The 16,625-nt window shown below is 40.0% G+C and overlaps 1 protein-coding gene across 8 annotated transcripts in view; it reads right to left on the minus strand.

Annotated features, from left to right (window-relative positions):
* FOXP1 (forkhead box P1) overlaps positions 1–16,625 on the minus strand; it is a 639,577-nt gene that overhangs the window by 531,158 nt on the left and 91,794 nt on the right. For all 8 annotated transcript variants that reach the window (XM_033210445.1, XM_033210429.1, XM_033210440.1 and 5 more), the window contains exon 2: positions 16,158–16,287. The gene's annotated coding sequence lies outside the window, so the exon portion shown is untranslated. The remainder of the gene's footprint in view (positions 1–16,157; positions 16,288–16,625) is intronic.

The raw sequence follows: 16,625 nt of genomic DNA on the forward strand, positions 1-16,625 counted from the left end.
ATCTCATTCTTCCTCTTGCTCTTGGTAAGAGACACCTTTGGTTTTCAAAGACAAATGAGAAAAGATCTTCATGTATCACCAGAGCCTTGAGCTAGTGTTGCAGATACAGCTTTCTCCCTGCCTGGCTGGTTTCCGCCATCTTTCTTTCTCTAGCAACGGGTGCACAATGCGGTGTGACACAGCGCCCCCCAGAAGATCCACCAAAAGCAGCACACAATGCTGCAGGCCTCCCGACCACCTAGCAAGTAGAAAAGTTCAAGGTGCTGGAAGTGTCCCAGTCTAGGCAGATTCTAAAATTCTGAACATAAATCCTTTCGCATTTCCATAGAATTCTTTCATCTCCATGTAGGGCTCTAATGAGCCCCAGAAACTGTAAAACTCTCATAATCAAATGCAATCGAAGCATCACAAAATGAAAAGTCTGGGAATTATGTGTATGTTGCCATGACTTAACTCATTATTCTCATTTCCTTAATAAAATATATGTTAAAATAGTTCTCTATTATTTATAGCAAAGTGCAAAATTATAAAATTTTTGATTCAAATAATTACATAGGTAAGCTCGACAAAAGCAATTCTAAACTGTACAAAACCATACAACATAAAGTTAGCAAACATTTCTAATCCTTGATTTCTATTTTTCTTATGATGGTGAGCCTTGCATTCATAATGCTAGATTGAATATTAGTGCTACATCCAACTAATGTAACCATGACACTACAAAATACACACAAGCAATGCACATGACTGAAATCCTGTCAGATTATTCAAGTGACAATAGAAAAGAATATTACAAGGTTAATTTCTAATATTGAAGATTTGTATGCATACATAAAGTACCAACTGAAATAGATCTTCAGAATGAAATTTCCTCAAATGATTAAAGTAAAATGTGAAACCTCACAGTTTATACAAGACAAGAAACATTTGGCTGCAAATCGTTTTATAATTTTGCTAATTAAAAATTATCCCATTTTCACTTTGGATTCATTATAACAGAAACAGGAATAACCTTGCCATGCCAGAAACACAAGCAAATGGTTAAAGTTCTACTCTCAAAAAAAGCTTTAAAAGTTGGCAAAACATTCATTAGGCTACAAATCAAAACCCGTCTGTCCTTGACATCTCTTTAATGTCTTCCAGATTCCACATCTTCTTTTTTAATCACTCACTGAATCACTCAAAAATTAAAATATGTTAAAATACCACCCATCTTGGACCTGTAGAAAAGTCCTCTGATAGAATACAACCTTCAGCCCCCTACATGAGCCATGGATCCGTAATACTACCGTCTGATTTATGTAAAGTATTCATTATATTTCACAATGGGAAAAAAAATATTCCCAGAATCATGCCTTCATCAATAAATCTGCTACATGTGAAGAATGTAAATAAATACTAAAAAGGGGCCCCCATGAACTCTCTCTTGTGAAGTTTGCCAAGTAGAAATGGGTACCACTATGAGTAAAAATAAAAATCATTTTCAAGCTTCCAAGGTGTTACTAACAAAATATGCTTAAAAAAAGAAGAATGAGAGTGGCAAGGAGGTTGACTGATGAACAAGTATTTCTCCGCAAAGCTAATGAAGGCAATGTTTACAGCCTGCACTTATTTATTTATGCTTCTCTTCCCTGAGCCCTCCATGCGCCATGGGAGTCAGTATGCATTAATGGCACTGAAAACCAGAGAACCTTCCAACTGCAAGTTACAGTAGTCGCTGTGTCAGTGGAAACAATGAATCACAGACATTCAACCTGGGATGAGTTGTGGCAGCACCTTACATGTGTCACCAATGTGTCATGTGACATGGCTGTTGCCATGGTGAGGCACCATGTTCAGGAAATGTGTTAAGTCTCATAGAAGGCACCCAGCCATCCCTCAAGATACCCATGCCCAGTAACATTGTGATTGGCTTCCTCTCTGAGAATCTTGTTGAAAGGAAGGGGGTGGGAAAGTCACTTGGAGAAAGCTGAAAGAAAATGAAGTACACCATCCCCAGTGTTGTGTGTGTGGGCTCTGGCACATTGAGAACAGCAGGATCTTTAACTCAAAATTAGCTTGAATAGTTTCAATGAAATAAAAGCAGACTATCCCAAAAGGGGGAGGGGTAATTTTAACATCACTTGCACAATTTATATGCATTAAAACAAAGGATAGGGCTGGGCATGGTGGCTCACAACTGTAATCCCAGCACCTTGGGAGTCCGAGGCGGGTGGATCACCTGCGGTCAGGAGTTCAAGACCAGCCTGACCAACATGTTGAAACTCCGTCTCTACTAAAAATACACAAATCAGCCGGGCGTGGTAGCGGACGCCTATAATCCCAGCTACTCAGGAGGCTGAGGCAGTAGAATCGCTTGAACCCAGGAGGTGGAGGTTGCAATGAGCTGAGATCACGCCATTGTGCTCCAGCCTGGCCAACAAGAGTGAAACATTGTCTCCAAAAAAACAAAAGAAAAAGAAAGAAAGAAAAAGGATAAAGCAAAAGAGACCATAAACCACATCATTTCTTGGGCAGACAGAATAGAAAAATTATAAGGATTAAGGACATGTGAACAACTAATCTTGGTTATGTTTACCAAAAAATCCTCCTCTTGAGCTTTTCTAACTGAAGTCTCCAACTTTACCCTACCACTGCTTTCATCATCTGGAAAGAGAAACAAAAACAGGAACAGGCCAGGCGTGGTGGCTCAACTTTGGAAGGATTAGGCAGGCAGATCCATGAGGTCAGGAGTTTGAGACCAGCCTGACCAACATGTTGAAACCCTGTCTCTAGTAAAAATACAAAAATCAGCTGGCGTGGTGCCGCATACCTGTAATCCCAGCTACTCAGGAGGCTAACGCAGAAGAATTGCTTGAACCCGGGAGGCAGAAGTCGCAGTAAGAGAAGATCGCGCCACTGAACTCTAGCCTGGGCGACAAAGCGAGACTGTCTCAGACAAACAAACAAAAAACAAGAAACCCCAAAACAAAAGAGGAACGGACTCATGATCATGAGGCTGAAATGATCTACTGCAAGCAAAGGCTTGAGCCGAGTGTCTGGCACACAGTATGCTGCTACTGCAGGCACTAGAACTGGAGTTACCACCTTTACTTCCACACAGTTACCTGGCTTGAAATGAGGAAAAGCCTATTCCAGCATACTAAAGTTTCAAGAGACAATTTGTAATTCTTTATGTGCCAGCTTCTTAGACTTAGAATTTGTTTCCAAATGATGGAGATAGTTTTGTCAAAAAGAAGTACCCTTAAGTGAATTATATATAAATGTGGACACATCAATAAAATATATCTCTATGACTATCGGTGCTGTGGGAAACAATCCAGATGGTCCACAGGGCACTCAAAATTGAAGCAAAAGAGGAACAGCTGAAGGAGCAAGAGACTTTTAACCTGGAGCAAGCTCAAGAAGATCTGCTAATTCTCCTCAAATCTTTCATAGGTTGTCATGTAGAAGAGATGGGTTTTATAGAATCCCAAGGTACCAAACCAGAGTGAGAAGCCCTTGTATGGTAGATTTGAGTCTAGTGTAAGAAAGAACTTCCTAGCCCTAACAGCTGGCCACACATATAATGGTCTTTCCAAAGGACAGAAATTGACCATCTCTCAGGTTGTTGAAATGCAGTGTGGAAGTTCATGTAGTGGTAATCAGGCCTCAAAGACTGAGGCACAAGGTATAAGGAGGGCAGGCACCAAGCTTCATTCTTTTTTTGAGCACAGAATGTGTAAGTTTTTGAATGTGTATGACGCATACCACTACAATACATTGATAGATACACATACATATATACACAAAAAAGTTCACATCCTAGAGAAATGAGGGCAAATTTGCTGTAATGATCACAAACGAAACATTTTATTTAGGGTAACCTTACGGGCTAACAGCTGGCTGTAATTCACAAAAATTTACTATGTGCTAACTCTTTTCTAATGATTTATGTGTGTTAACTCATTTAAATCCCACAATCACCTATGAGTTAGGTACTATTGTTTTAAAGGTGAGGAAACTGAGGCACAGAGACATGTGCCCTACCCAAGATTATACTGTTAGTAGGTGGCAGAACCAGGATTCAAACCCAAATTGTCTGGCCAACATCCTGTGTGCATATTGCCACATGTAGATGTTGATTACACATCAAAGGTGCTACATCTTAACTTGGATCCTGGAATACATTTATTTTTCACTTAACAAAAAAGATAATTTACAAAGCTTTCAGCACAACTCTACCTTTGTTATCTCCTCTCTCCCACTTCCTACCTTTTATATTACAACGGACATTTATGTGAAATCATGATATCTGCATCTTAGGCAGTCATCTTTTCTGAATGTTTATTCTCCAACCCCAAAAACAATATTTTGGTTCATAAATTCTGACTTGGTGACAATCAGAAACTTTTTCTCTTTCATATTCAAGTCAGTTTTATCACGACACTTGATAAAAGAAATATTCCTCTAGATTATTCTTACCTTTCTTGAGAAACATCCATTTCATTTCGACTTCTTAGTGGGGCTTCCACCATCCCTTATTCTAAAGGCTCCTTGAGAATAATGCCCACAAACCTTCTTCGCACACTTTCTCTCACTCGATGCTATTTTCTACCCAGGCCTCCGTTTTATGAAAATGCCCCACTCCACAAATTCACTCTTCCCCATGTTTCCCCTGCCCTGACTTCCTCCACCTGTTTATGACACAACAGATTAAAATCTCCAGCAAACAGAGGAGGGAGGACTTGAAGCATCTTCTATCCAGAGTATTCACATGCACATCTGATCCTTCTTGTCCTCCAGAGATTTATTTAGACTCAATCAGCTGACACGCATATGTCGCCTGCTCTCTACTCTTCCCTCATGATAAATTAAGGAACATTTAGAAAAAAAGTTCCTACTTCTAACCCTTCAATACCACCTCTAAGGGCTTTGCTGCACCCAGGTACCACTTGCACAATAATCTTTATAGTTTTCCTTAAGCTTATCAAATTTTTATTAACATTACAATAAGCAATATCATCTGAGAAGCCAGACTTGAAGTGCTAAGTCTATTTTTTGCTACAAATTTAATATATAACACATATTAAAAATAATACATAACCTTTTTTTTTGAGACGTAGTGAGTCTTGCTCAGTCGCCCAGGCTGGAGTGCAATGGCGCGGTCTCAGCTCACTGAAACCTCTGCCTCCTGGGTTCAAGCAATTCTCCTGCCTCAGCAGTAACGGGGATTACAGTTAGGGTAACTGGGATTACCAAGGAACTGGGATTACAGGTGTGCGCCACCACGCCCAGCAAATTTTTTATTTTTAGTAGAGACGGGGTTTCACCATGTTGGCCAGGCTGGTCTCGAACTCCTGACCTCAGGTGATCCACCCACCTTGGCCTCCCAAAGGGCTGGGATTACAGGCATCTGACACCACACCTGGCCTTATCATACATAACTCAAATTTTTTTTTTTTATGTTCATTTCTATCTTGCGGAAAACTCATCTTAAATCCCTCCACTAGTGAGATATACAGCACATTTTAATAACACTGGTTAGGAAGAGACTATAGTTCTTATGTCACTTTTTTTTTTTTTTTTTAAGACCAATGTCTGGCTCTGTCACCCAGGCTTGATGGAGTGCAGTGGCATGATCTCACCTCATGGCAAACTCCACCTCCAGGATTCAAACAATCCCCTCACCTCAGCCTCCCAAGTAGCTGGCACTACAGGTGCAAGTCACCACATCTGGCAAATTTTTTTTTAATCTATCTTTTGTAGAGATGGGGTCTCCCTATGTTGCCCAGGCTGATCTCGACCTCCTGAGCTCAAGCAATCCACCCATCTGGTCTCCCAAAGTGCTGGGATTACAGGTATGAGCCACCATGCCCAGCCTTACGTCACTTTTCAAAGTCAACTTTTCTTCTTTGACTTGTCTTCCCTTTTTCGTTTCACTCTTCACCTTGAACCTCACTTTTACATCTAGATATATTTTTGTCTTTTATTAAGTAAAGGAAGGGCCTCACTAAATTGTACTCTAAATCAATAAATAATTATGCAGAACAGCCTGTCTCAAGATAAGCATTAAATAAAAACTGATGACATTATTATTTCATCAGAAACCGAAGAGCAAGTGAGCAAGCAGAAACACCAGAGAGCAGGAACAAAGGGCTGATCCTCGCCACTGCTTCCCAATCTTCTTCCAGACTGGGGCTTGGCAAACTATAGGCGTATGGGCCACATCCAATCTGCCACCAGTGAGCTAAGAATAGTTTTTACTCTTAAGGGACTGGGGGAAAATGAAAATCCTACTACTACTTAGTGACACATGAAAATTATGTGAAATTCCAATTTCAGCGTCTGTAAATAAATCGTACTGGAACACAGCCACACCCCTTCATTTACACACCATCCATGGCTGCTTAGAAGGGACAAAGGTAAATAGTTGCAACAGACCAGGTGGCTTGCAAAGCCCAAAATGATTCCTATCCGGCTCCTTACAGAAAAGATTCGCTGATCCCTGTTATAGGCAGAAATTAGACTGAGCCTCCCACCATCACACACATACACAAACTTTTTTTTAATTATAAAAGTTTTCCTAAAAACACAGTAGTAAAAAAAAATAAAAATTTAAAAAAAGAACAGAAGGAACCTACCCCCACATTAGGACCACCATTAAAAGCTCATTTTTTGTAACCGGGGCATAGACTAGAAGCACAGACACCCACTGACTGGCCTCATTTTCCACCAGCCCGAGTTTTGGTTCCTCTAATATCTCATGCAATTCTGCAGAATATTAACCATCCTAAGCGTAAACTATCCTGATACCTCTTTAAAGCAGCAACATTATTAACAATTAAAAAGCTGCCGCCACACATACACAATAACTTTCTTATATTTTAATACGCATATCCATAGTCTGATTGTAACAGCGTGGAGAGATTGACAGGAAATGACTGAGTGTAATGGCTCCAAAGGAGACACTACATTGATCAGTAAATAATACACATTCCTTGAAACTGTCTAACTGCATATTTACACTTGTCAACTCTCATACACTTTGATGACAGAATTCTTTTTCAAACATCTAAGTAAAAACTCTAATACTTATTTTTAAAATGCTTTTAATAATTACAAAAAGCACACTTCTAGGATATGTAAGGTTTAAATTTTACCCACCAAATAGTGCCACCTGGAGCATTCATTGCTACATCCTCAATATTCTCGATTTTATCAGGAAATGGGCAAATGTCTCAAAAAGGTTCCAATACAGTTGCAAGCAGCACATATCTAACATTTGCAAGGTGTCAAGCACTGTATTAAGGACTTTTCATAGCCAATAGCGTGGATGACACCACTGTCCCCATTTGGCAGAAGAGAAAACTGAGGCTTGGAAGGAGATGTGACATGGCCGGGGTTACGGTATTATTGAGTCCTGGGGCCAGGACCTGAGGCTATCCACTCAACTGCAGAGATGACACTCTCTCCCTAACCAGTCTAAGGGCTTGTGTCTCAGTGTGGACCTGGAAGTCTGTATTTAATCTGCTTCAGGCAGTGCTGAGATGAAACTCTGAAAAACAAAAAACGTGGAGGTAAAGAAGAAAATCTGACAGGCCCTAAATTCAGGTCTCCTCTACAGCCCTCCAAACACTGCCCACAGGAAGATTAGAGATAAAAATCTGTAACACATGTATTATAGCCGTTGGCATGTCACACATGCTCAATTACGACAACTACTATCATTTTGTAAGTTAGTTGGGGAGTGCTGGTATGTCAGGTTAAAGACACTGTATCTGTATTGTCCAGTAAATTACTCCTGGACAAAATGGGCTGATGAGGTCAGCATCTCCTTGCCCTAAGAACCCATATCAATTAAATTACACTGGCAGCTGAGGGCCAGCAGGGGTGGGGTAGAGGACAGGGGTGCAGAGGCCTGGTTCTATCCTGCCTGTGACTGGTTTATCAACCACTAGACTAGACAGTGAGCTAGATAAGCCTTCATCTCCCCAACACCCCTTTTATACAATAAAAGTGGTCAAAAATATTTAAAAGTAGAGAAAATTGTATAACAAACCCCCTTATATCCTTCATTTAGATTCTAGATTTATCAAGCTTCTGCTCCAACATTTTTTTCTTATTTTCTGAAGATTCATAAAGGAACTTGCAACTGACATGTCATTTCACTCTTAGATAATTCAATATGCAATTTTTTAAAATAGGGAGAATAAAGTTCCCTTAATAATAAGTGAGGCTGGAAGCGATGGCTCACGCCTGTAATCCCAGCACTTTGGGAGGCCAAGGCGGGTGGATCACCTGAGGTCAGGAGTTCAAGACCAGCCTGGCCAACATGGTGAAACCCAGTCTGTACTAAAAATACAAAAATTAGCCAGGTGTGGTGGCGTGCACCTTTAATCTCAGCTACTAAGGAGGCTGAGGCAGGAGAATCACTTGAACCTGGGAGGCAGAGGTTGCAGTGAGCCAAGATCATACCACACACCACTCCACTCCAGCTTGGGCAACAGAGAGACTCCATCAAAAAAATAAAATAAAAAGAACCACAGAAAGAATGCAGTGTTGAATCCAGTGACATGACTCTGGGGAGATTTTTCAACTGAGGAAAAAGCCAGGAGGTGAGGAATATTTTGGAGAAAATGTTTAGAAGAAGCCATTCCCTTTGACATTCCTGGCTCTATAAAAATATTGCAGATGAAGCTGCTGTTTTCAATAAGTCAGATCCCATCTCTTTCACAAAGACAAGTAGAAACTACAAAATCTTCTCTGCCTACATCAAAAAGACCTTAAAGAACCACAGAATCTATCCAAAGATGAGGAAGTAGCATGTCCTCAGGGTTAAGACAAAGGCTTTGAAATTGGCCCAACTTGGAAGAAAACCCTCTTCTCACTCTTGCTATGCGATTCTGAGCAGGTGACTTATGCACTAACCTTCTGTCTTCTCAACATTAAAACCAGAATAATATCTAGAACACAGAGACGTTGTTAAGGTTCAATAAGATAACCAAGGTGATACTTGAACCAACATAGGAAAAGTAAGTGCCTAAAAGAATAGCTCTCTAATTATTTGTTATAAATATGACTAAAATCTCATCGAATACAGAAGGGATAAAAAGATTTTATCTCATGAGCCTATTCCAATCAATTGGTTGGTGCTACATAGAATATCTGTAGGGAAAAACCCAAAAGCCACCATCAGAACAGGCCTGCTGTTGTGGGGGCCTGCTGATTTTGTCATCCTTAATCAAAGTCAACCGTATCATCCTATTATTATAGGCCAAAAGGGTAACAATTCACGTGTTCACCACAATCACTTTCCCGAACTCTGCTTTTCATGACCAAAAGAAATAATAATATGCAACACATTGAAATAAAATTAAAATGTACATTAGCTAAATGATAGCTTACATAAATGTACTAATTGCTTATTTTTCTTGAAGACAGAATAAAATGATGGCAATTCGCAACAGGCAGCTCAGCAGCCTGCATATAAACTGAATGGAAATTTCCTTGTCTTCACTTCTGTGCATTACTTGAACCAACTTAACAGAAAACAGAATATTTTCAAAAACAACATGCAATGGAGTTTAAGTTCCTAGAATTTTACATCACGGAAGATATCATTTGAAATGTAATAGCTAAATGCCTTCCTCCCAGGTACAGCTTGCTTTGGTGTATTGATAAAAACTAAGATTAATATGCAAAAGAAAAATGTAAGAAACTTGCCCTGCACCGGTCAGCACCCGGCATGTATGTGCCTCTCCCTATGAGAAAGCAACTGCACCCGGAGAGTGAAAGTCTGGGTTTGGCTCTCACATCACCACTTCCTTGCTATGTTAGAGCCTCAGTTGATACATAGGTAAAAAGAGAGCGACACAGACTCATTCTTGTCTTTTCCAAAGTTACAGAAGTTGAAGAAAAAAAAAAAAACCCACTACAAAACTATAACATTTCACAGACATAACACAAAAACCAGTTGAAGGGTAGAAAATAAACTACCTAACAAGTCAATGTGGTGCACACATATTGCCCAGGCTGGTCTCACACTCCTGGCCTCAAGCAACCCTCCTGCCTTGGCTTCCCAAAGTGTTGGGATTACGGGCGTGAGCCACAGTACCCAGCCCAGATTCTTTCATTAATATGTGAAATATGGACTGCTTAAAAACTGTCTGCCAGATATTAGGGTAAGTATTGGGTATACAAAGACAAACTGCAAAGATCACTCAAAAGCCCCGGCCTTATACCTTATACACTGCCTTGGCCGTACTCACATAAATGGTGGCTCTGTAAGCTTGCCTACAATAATTTAGGTGGAATAATTCTGAGGCCACATCCACACTCGGTAAAGGACAGAATATGATCAATTCAATGATGTCTGCCAGGGCACGGGATGGGCACAGAAAAGGGGAACTATAAAATCGAAAGTGTGTCAAGAATGTTTGCCACTTCTAATTTAGCCAAAAGGTTTGATGTTTTGTGTAGGTATCATGTGAATAAAAGTCTGCCCAATACATTAGAAGTTTATGGTGAATTTGTATGTCCAGAAAAATGTGTGTATAATCCCATAAGGGGCTTAGAGAGGAATGGAAAATACCTGCAATATAAATGCAGATTACCTTTATTACGAAGTTGGATCACAGTCTCATTCCTAGACTAATTTCCTATATCATAAAACCTATATTCAATTTTATACATAGCATACACCAAGAATCATAAATTCAGTTAATGCAGAAATTTAACAGATTTTTTTTTAATAAAAGTGAGAAAAGGCTGTTTTAGAGAAATATCTGAGAGGACAGAAAGGGTTCTTTCTTTGAAGATATGTTTTTTCCCTCTGACTCTACCTCCTTAGGGACCTAACCAGAGAAGAAATAAATTTCACAGCTAATATATATGAAGTAACATGTTTAACATTATCCAATGAATTTACATCTATCTACACCATATAAATTTATCTCACATAAACTGTCACCTCCAACAGAATTCATTAAAACAATGTTATAGCTTCTGAATTAAATGCAATCTTCTAATTGGAATTTAATCTTAAAATAGGGGCTAGGGGTTTTATTTTTTAATTGACAAATGGAATCATTCATTAGTTTGTCTTACAGTTCTGTCTGAAGAACTTAAAAGTAAATTTGACACAGGGATGGGCTGGCTACTGCTGTGTGGTACTAGGGAACTGGGGTGGGGGTTTGGAGGTTCTTTCATCATCTGCTGAACACCTCCTGCTGCTTATGGGCAGGAAGGGATGGACACTGTCTCACCATCCTGAATTACTGCATTACTAATATATTCCATTACCTCCACGTAAATGTCATGTTAATTTCTGATCTTCATCAAGCCAGACAATGGTTTCCACCTTGGCCACTAGCCAGTTAGCTATGTGGAAAATATTTAGCCAATTACATTACTTGTATTGGGTTAGGAACTGGAGAGAAAGGCAAAATAAACGCATCAAAAATACTTCACAGATAAAATGTAAGTTGACACTGTCTTCGCATGCGGGAGCCTGAGTGATACAATCTGATAGGCAGCTGCCAGCACTCATAACTGCTTATTAAATCTAGACTGTCTTTATGGTGTGAGTGAAGATCTGTATTTTTACCAATATTAGGTTCATTGTGTTATGAAAGAGACCAAAATACTTAAGATCATTCGCTCCAGCTTATAAAACATATTATGTAGTTTATTAAATTGTTAAAATTACTTTTCAAAGTCAAAATTCCAGAGACTGGAAGTTTAAGTAAAACATAGTGGGCTGGCCCTCTGACAGGCTGCAGCATACAGCAGACCAGAAAGGAACCCTGTCAGCTGGCTCTCCTGGCCCAAGGTACCTGCCAGCTGCACATACCTTCTGGAAGCTGTGCCACCGGTGCCCCACCCCAAAACCAGTCACGGAAAGTCCATATTCTCGAGTTTTATTCTAAAAAGAAAGGAACTCCCAGCCAATAAGTAGCCCTTCACCAAGTCTTCGGTGAGAAGGATGCATCTGCTCATGTTTAAACTTCCTAGTCAGTCGAAAGGTAGCAATTTCACCATGAGAGAGATCAAAAGAGGAAGGCTGGGCAAATAAGGGAAAACAATTGTGAGCAAATCACACACAATGTTGCACGACATTTGTGTCTTTTCACCAGATCTATGAGCAAGGGAAAACTTATTGGTAGAGACGATGTAATGACAGAGCAGAGACGGACGAACAAACCGACACATTTGCCATCTCTAGTCAGCCCTTCTCAAAACAACTCTATGCAAATACAAATCGCTATGATCACATTTATTAATAACACTGCAGCTAACTGCCGATTAAATATGCAGCAGGCATTGCCAGTCTTCACTCTGGAAATCCCGTGATGTGCATCCTATAGGTACCAGTGTCAACTAAAGCTTCACACCAGGAAACAGGAGCCAACTCTGACTCCTTCCTGGTGAACGGTGGCATTAAAGAGCCACAGCACAAAGAGAGATGCGAAGTGCAGCCCTTCTTTCGCTGTCTCCTGCCTCTAAGTTAATTTATTATGCAAGCATGGTTATCACCAGCATCAATTGAGTACATTAACCATCTTCTGACCTTAAAAAATTGGCCATAATGATCTATTTGTGGAAACCTTTTATTTCATGGTTTCATTTCCTTGTGTTTGAGTGAGGCAATTTGTTGTTCTGGTTGCCTACCTCTGTGACTCTGACCCTGGTCTACCAGGAGGACACTTACCATGAAACATTTCACTCAGAATTAGAGTTTATTTCAAGCCTAAAGACTCCAAATTATCAGCTGCAACAATTAATTGGTGCTTCTTTTGGTTATTTAATAAACTGTAAAGTTCTAAAAGGCACAGGACTGTGAATAAATGTTTGACAATGGAATGACTATCAGATGCATAATGCATGGAAGGCCAGTCACTGCAGCACAGAGGGAGACAGTGAGTCTTCTGAGCAAGCCTTGGAAATGCACCTTGAGAAAAAAATGGGGCCAGGCACAGTGCCTCACGCCTGTAATCCCAGCACTTTGGAAGGCTGAGGCGGACGGGTCACCTGAGGTCAGGAGTTCGAGACCAGCCTGGCCAACATAATTAAACCCTGTCTCTACTAAAAAATACAAAAATTAGCTTGGAGTGATGGTGGGCACCTGCAATCCCAGCTACTCAGGAGGCTGAGGGAGGAGAATCGCTTGCAGTGAGCTGAGATTGTGTCATTGCCCTCCAGCCTGGGTGACAAGAACAAAACTCTGTCTAAAAAAAAAAAAACATGGAAGGAGAATAGAAAATCAGAACATGTGGTCCAGCTCATAGGATACCTCTACCTTCTACTAAAAAATACAGAGAAGGGAAGTTTTTTTAAGCCTGACAAATACTAAGAATTTCCTTATTTAGAAAAAACCTAGTATTCCACTAGGCCTAAAAGTACATTTTTTCAAAACAGATATCATTTTCATTATAGTTCTTCAGATGGATTTTTCAAATAATGGGCCAAACCCAATTGAAATTAATGAATAAAATGAGCCTCGTCTTCAACAAATTCATTCATGTGGTTTTGTTCAATTTCATACATCAATTTTATAACAGTGAGATTGAGTCAGACTCTCTCAATACCAAAGACAGAGATGACATGTAACCAAAAACCTGAGTTTGTTGTTATTTCAATACCTTCAGAATTCTAACAACTTTGATGAATTCTCATGTGTATACGAAACAGACCAAGGCTTTGTTGTCAACTCTACCTGAATTCCTAAAGGTACGGCTTTTCTTTATTATTATTATTATCATTATTATTTTGAGACTGAGCCTCACTTTGTCACTGAGGCTGGAGTGCAGTGGCACGATCTCCGCTCACTGCAACCTCTACCTCCTGGGTTCAAGGAATTCTTCTGTCTCAGCCTCTCAAGTAGCTGGGACAACAGGCACCCACCACCACACTCGGGTAATTTTTGTATTTTTAGGAGAGACAAGGTTGCACCATATTGGTCAGGCTGGTCTTGAACTCCTGACCTTAGGTGATCTACCCACCACGGCCTCCCAAATTGCTGTGGTGACAGGCGTGAGCAACTGCACCTGGCCAAGATACAAATTTTCTTAGCACGTGCTGCCTGTTCACTAATCTACAGACCATCCACAAAAGTCTACCATACATGCATAGCAATGGAAAACCTCAGGAGTTCACAGGTGAGAAAACCACACAACTTGCCCAAGGCCACCTAGTAAAAAGATCAAAGATCACCAACAACCCTAAAATTTCATGACTCCATTAACCATTTATTTTCATTGTGGACATCCTTGCCTGTGTGTTACTGTTTACTATTTGCCTTATTTCTTGCCACTGACAGAAGTAATACTGTAGGGAAGATAGGAGACTGGATTTTTTTCTCTCTCTCTCTAGCTCCAGCAGAACCAGTATAAGTTATCAGTTAACAAACTGACAGGAAGTGCCTTTTCGAGCCAATAGTTCTTTGAAAATCATCTGGTCGCTAATATTTGAGCCAGTTGCTTCACCATGAACACAGTTTCTCTGGACAATAAAATTAACGTATTTTTTAATGTATAAAATGGGAAGGATTTGTCAAAATGACCTCTAGTTATAAAATCTTTACAAATCTGGCCCAAATAATTGAAAGCATAACAATGTCTTAGACACATCATCAGAGGAGGTTTACAAAGCTAAATGGGCAGGATGTCTTAATCTTTGTAATTGAAATAAGCTAGAAAGAACCACTGAATCATGACCAAACAGCTATGATCCAGTCCAGACCAACCCCAGGGACTTAGCCATCCCACCTAGACTTATGGACTTAAGCTGTCCCATTTGTAAACTGAGGTGTTTAAATAGATAATTTCTAGGGCCTCAATAACACTGACAGAATAGGATCCTCTAATCTATTCTATGCTTTGTTTTAGATATAGAAAATCAGGCCTGGCGTGGTGGCTTACACCTGTAATCCGAGCATTTTGGGAGGCTAAGACAGGCGGATCACCTGAGGTCAGGAGTTTGAGACCAGCCTGGCCAATGCAGTGAAACCCTGTCTCTACTAAAAATACAAAAATCAGCCGGGCACGGCGACAGGCACCTATAATCCCAGCTACTCAGGAGGCTGAGGCAGAAGAATTGCTTGAACCTGGGGAGGCGGAGGTCGCAGTGAGCCGAGATCACGCCACTGCACTCCAGCCTGGACAACAATAGCAACACTCCGTCTCCAAAAAAAAAAAAAGAAAGAAAGAAAATCAAAGAAGAGAGAGACTAATTTGCCCCATGCCAGGTTACTATTAAGCCTCCCAACTCCCAATACAGTGCCCTTTCTGCTTCACTACCCTTCTCTCCATTATTTACAATTTGCTTCCAATATTACTGCACTAAGACAGAAAAAGATGAGTTTATGCCAATGGGTCTTACCATTAAATGTCATTCAATACAAACCCTGAAATGATACGGTTCTCCATAAAACTGACCTCATTCAATGACAAGGCTACCACAAATGACGTCAGAGTTGTCACCCAAAATGCCTGGCCTCAACCAATCATTGTCTCTGGTAACAACAAGTCACAGTGTTCATTACTACAGGGGAGTCACTGATTGATGAGGAACAGGATAGATGGAAAACACACAGAGAAAAATATCATCATGTCCCTTCTAACCTCCCCCTAAAAGGCAATGAATAACCTAATAAGGTTTCTATATAATAGAAAAAAAAAATCCCAGAAGTCTTTCAAAAAATCTTTGAAAATCCCAAGTTTCCAATCCTTTGGCTTTCTCAAAAGTCCTGATCATACAAAAAGTTTGGGATGGGACTATCTCAAGGAACAAATTAGACTCAAATTTTCCCTAAAACTCAAGATGAAAAATTATTGTATTATTTCATGGTGGCTCATGTTATCACCAAGTTGTAATGAGACCAAAAAAGCAATTACTCATTCAATGTTGCACATGACCCAAAACTGACATGGTCCACTCTTCAGAATATGATTAAAACAAAGAAGCAAGCAGAGAAAGTTCTCCTATGTCCTATTATGCCTTTTATAAATCCTCAGATCACTGTAGGAATTATCTGAAAAGATTACACCAGAAAACAATGACGGAGTTTGTCCCTTCTTTCAAGATGAGAAGCTCTCATCCTGGGTGGGCAACTGTCTTGAAGGACTTTTTGTCTTGTGAATTTTCAGATGAATAATCACAAACATTCATTCACTCACCCTTTTGGCTAGCAGGCATCACATCCATCCCTTCATGGCTGACAGCAAATCAGAGAAGGGATCGAAGTCCTCACCATTGCCGAAATGTTTTGTTCGGAAACTGGAATTGTCAACAAAAGCTTCTGGGACACTGCAACACAAAAATTTTTTTTACACATAACTAAGATGTAACTTCTAAAACCACCACTTCCTTACACTTGAAAACAGCAAGACATAGATTCTTGAGGTAGGGGAAAACACCGTTCAAGCCAGGGTATGTCAATACATCAAGTGTGATGCTGTCAAATATGAACCGGAAATACCGTTTTGAAAGATACATTTACTAATCATTTCAACACATACACCAAAAAGTTGTTATTTATTATGGGCTTTGTCCCAAGTATTTTAAATATTTTAGCATATGAAAATATCACTTCCCATTATCAAGTGTTCAGGTAACAATAAACCGGTTTAACTAAAATATTACAC

The sequence above is a fragment of the Trachypithecus francoisi genome, unplaced genomic scaffold, assembly GCF_009764315.1.
Source record: "Trachypithecus francoisi isolate TF-2019V2 unplaced genomic scaffold, Tfra_2.0 Lachesis_group0, whole genome shotgun sequence".
NCBI classification, from domain to species: domain Eukaryota; kingdom Metazoa; phylum Chordata; class Mammalia; order Primates; family Cercopithecidae; genus Trachypithecus; species Trachypithecus francoisi.